A 4,463-nucleotide genomic window follows, 5' to 3' on the forward strand; every position below is an offset into this window, starting at 1 on the left:
ATCATAGGTGCAAAAAGTGTAGTAGTTACCTTGTTGCGTAAACCACTTGATCTCCTCATTAACATTAAAGAAAAAAGACCAGAAATATCAAGCATGTAATGAGGGCTGCAAAATATATGATGCTAAAATTGAGAATTGGGGATAAAATATAGGGCAGAAGATCAGTTGGTAGAAGACAAAATTCCTGGCTGAAGAACTCGAGAAGATGATTCAGCTGTATTTCCATCTACATTTTCAGAGCAGCAACTTCTAAGATTGTGTGTTTCAGATGGATTACCAACCAAAATTTAGTGAAGAGACGGCGTACCAAGAAGAAGAACTGCATTCTGGAAGATTTGATGTATTTTTTGACAGTTGAGTGATGCAGTATTTACGATTTATTCAAGAAACGATTTATTCTTGTTCTCTAGATCTACATTTATGAGGCAGATTTTATTTATAGCCATTTTTAAACTATACATTTAAATAAATTTGAAGACTGAAATCGACACTGTTTTGGGTCCAACTTGGTTTTCATCTTTTCGTTTGCATTTTAGTTCGATATAAATTTTCATTAGCATTTGACCATTTCTTATTTAAGCCCTTAATCATACATTCTGCGGTTAACATCCCTTCATAGCTCATCGAGAGACAGCTTTCCCATAATAAACAATAGATTATATGGTAAATGCCCCCAGGGAAATTCACAGGGTGTGCTGGATTTATTGCTAATTTAATACTGAAACTCAATATGCCTTGAGGCTTGAACGCTGTTACGCGATAATTGAATTTCGCTGCACTTTTTAAACAACCGATCTATATTTTATGTGCACAATACGAAACGGAACGTTTATTCCTAAGGGTAAGTAATATCCTCAAACTACAAGTAAAATTTTGCCTTATTTGTATATTATCCAACTTCAAATTTTAATCCATTCAATTATTCTAAAGTAATTTTGGAAGACATATATGCATTTCATATATGGAGCTTTTTGGGTAAGCCGATCAAGTTATGGTAGGGCAATGAATTTGCATTAAACCTAAAACAGGATGAGAAATGTTACCAAAGTGCTCATATTTTCCGTGGACTTATCCAATTCAAACAGACGAAAAGCAGTAAATCGACGGGAAAATATGTCAACTGCTGGTCGAGTTTTACAAATACCCCGTTTAATTTATGTGTCTGCTGAAAGTAATTAAAATTTTTCGGTTCCAAGAGTTTTCGACAATAAACCGCCAATATTTGCTTAATCTCACTCACACAGCTTTTTCCAATCCATTCAAAGTCTGTTTCTATTAATTAGAGTGCTTGACATCAACTTTTAACTTTACTTGTTAATCATGCCATAGTCAAGATTACGGAGATTTCCATCGAACTGCAAAAAATAAGAAAATATATTCCAGTACGGAGTTTCCTCGACAAGCCCAAGTAAAAAGTTGAAAACACTTTTAGATCGGGAAAACTATTAAAAGTTCCCGTATTTCTTAGTTTTGTTCTGTTAAAAGCGTTCAGAGAGCGAGCCATTATTTTAAATGATAAAATTTCCTTTCTCATGCTCTTTATGGCAGTATCCGAGGTGGTTTCAAATTTGCACTAAACTTATCTGTGCGATCTTCCTGTGAATTTTTAATGATTGCTATTAGGACAGTTGATATAGATAACAAATAAGTTGAAATTACGATGCAAACAAAACACAGTTTACGGATTTTCTTGGTGCTCATACATAGATAATTCAGTTTTCATTTTGCAATCTGTGGTGCTTTTACAGTTTATTGTGTCCAGATATATCGAAATATATACAATAATAGAAAGCAATTTTCGCAATAGTGCAGATGTGGAAAACTACAATAACATCGAAAGCCAGTTATATTGTTTATTTATATGCATCCGATTGACTTGAACGATAAATTGAAATAATTTTTGGAGACTAAGATACATTTTCTGTTCTCTTAGTTGCAACTCTTGATTATTTTAGCAGCTAGATTGTTTTTTTAACTTGATTTGATCCGAATTTTAATGTTGGTGCACTACATTTTAGTGTTAAATTGTCACAGTACAATCAGTGAGATTTTCCATTAACACTTGCCAGCCCTATAATTATCCCGCAAAGCTCTTGAGTCAGATGGATATTTAGAAAGGATTAGAAAGTTGGCCCGGTTACCATTTGTAAGATTTAATTGCACATTGCCTTTGAAACTATTACCCACTGTAACCCCAAAGTTAATCGGCTTTTAGGAAATAGAGAATTGTTTTATAGAGCAGGCTAGACTGGAATTACAAATTTCGTATAATTTAAGGATTATTTGCGAAGGAATTGGAACTGCAATCCCGGCTCTATAATTCAACGTACTGTCAAATATCGAAACATGGATTTGGTTGCTACATATTATAGTTTTCCCAGTAAGCCGTCGGTTGAACGTGATTGCTGTTTGTTAATATTTGCATTGCTAATTAACTAACTGGCTATTTTGCATTGGATGCCAAGCACACCATTTTTGAATACATTTTTTGTATAAATTCTCAAAAACCTTGGGATACTTGGACTTGCAAGCGATAAAAACTGCGAAGTACTCTATGAACTTCTGGATCAAACGAAATTTAGAAAAAAGCCAATTACGGGCAAAAGGAATAGCATGTTTTCCACTATAAAGTAAGAGTTCCGTAGAGACTGGTATGATATTGAATTCCATTGCAAGTTTTTTTGAGCAAAGCAAGGATAGTTCTTTAATAACTGATGCGAAATTTATTGCTCTACTATCGCTGCATTGCTGAATAAAATATGGCTGGGAACTGTTGGCGTTCATCAGGCTGCTGTATATTTTCAGGAATTCAAATTTTAGAATCCGTCGCTGAAAAATACAGCTGTGTTAGCCATTATTAGTTGTCTGAGTCAAACAGTGGAAGCTGGGTTTTAAGTTAGTGTTTAATTTGGTTAATATTAGCAGTAACCTGGTCTTTACTCTGTTAGGGTACGCACACAATGTTATAACTTACGAATCTTTTGAATTAATTATTGGAAGTGCCCATGAAATCATGAAGAGAGTAGAGTCGGGAAAGCTAATTATCATGCAGAAGGTAATTACAATTATGGAAAGCCGCATTTGCAAACATCTCCACTAATTTGAGGGATATTTCACATTTGAATCAAACGGTCTTTGAACTTTGTATAGGAAGCTGGACATTCAGAATGTGTCCGCTGAATGTGGAAATTTCCAAACATCATCCTGAAAAGGATATATTTAAAATAAACATGGCATAAAATACTGTAATAAATATGAAAGCAAAGGAAACACGAGTAATAGGGTCGTCTGTAATGCATCTCAACGTGCAAGCGACACCAAACGAAGACAATTACAAAACCAGGGAAAGGAAAGCTAGCACGGTGAATTTTTCTTACGTCAAAATAAATTGGAAAACTAATCGATTTTAGAATAAAGAGACTTCAGAAGCGAGCACAGACATATTGTGCGGTATATTGTAAAGTTTTTTTTATCGATTTTGTAGTATAGGAATGCTTTATATAAAAGCCTTTAGGGATTCTTTTGTCGTCTAAATTCTTACTCTGGAATTCTGGGATTCTGGGATTGATTAAGTGTTTTGTACGTTTTTTGTCTACCTTTATTTGCAACCACTTTATAGCCAAAGAACATTTCATTAATTCCATTAATTCTGGGAATTGCTGGATGGTTCAGATCCACTAGCCTTCGACTTAGTGTTATACAAATTCTAATAATCTGCACTTGAGATGAATTCTTAAGGGCTGATGCTTAATATTAGACAAAAGAATCCCTCAATTTGGAATCATACGTGGTATGAACGGTCACAATTTTTAAACAAAACGTATTTTTGCATCTTCGAGAGCAAACACTTTCAGTATATGAAAAGCATATAAAAACTCCAATTTTCAATCAATAGGTACTCCGAAGATTCATGTGCCCATTGAGTGTGGAAACTTTTCAAAAATCTTCTACCTGCAGCTAATTTACGGAATTTGCATGTTTTTTCCTGATTTTATTTATTACCGAATTGAAGAACACTAGGCAAAAAGTGCAATCCTAATAATAAACATTAAATTTTTTTTATTTAAGAGTAGAATATTTGCTTTTGATGCAAAATATTGCGGATTAAACATTTGCAAATAAAAATTGAATATGTGGTTTTATTACATCCAACGTTTGTTGTTACAATCCTGGAATTGGACATATTAGTTAATTTAGTGAATTTATTAGAAAATTCGTCAACCTCTTCGAAACTTCTTCCTACTACTTCAGTATATGTTTCTATTTCTCTTGGTGACAATCAAAATATGAATTCAAATATAAACGCAATGTGTTTCGTGATATTTTTATACATTTTGAATGTTTTTACTTCCAAATCAAAATCAATTCCTGGGCTTCAGTCATTTATTGTCTCTATTTATCAATTAAAATACGTTTCAGTGTTTTCCACCATCATCAGTTTTTCTAAAATAACAGATAGTTTT

The 4,463-nt window shown here is 33.4% G+C and overlaps 1 long non-coding RNA gene across 1 annotated transcript; it reads right to left on the reverse strand.

The window, feature by feature from the left end:
* Positions 1-866: 866 nt before the first annotated feature.
* On the reverse strand, positions 867-1,349 carry LOC125505204. The gene is made up of 2 exons (XR_007282005.1): positions 1,241-1,349; positions 867-1,019 (listed from the first exon to the last, which is right to left on the reverse strand). It is a non-coding gene; the product is annotated as an uncharacterized LOC125505204 (long non-coding RNA).
* Positions 1,350-4,463: the final 3,114 nt, after the last annotated feature.

Source organism: Dendroctonus ponderosae, unplaced genomic scaffold, assembly GCF_020466585.1.
Source record: "Dendroctonus ponderosae isolate FM_Combo_2020 unplaced genomic scaffold, Dpon_F_20191213v2 Dpon_F_20191213_7, whole genome shotgun sequence".
Taxonomy (NCBI): domain Eukaryota; kingdom Metazoa; phylum Arthropoda; class Insecta; order Coleoptera; family Curculionidae; genus Dendroctonus; species Dendroctonus ponderosae.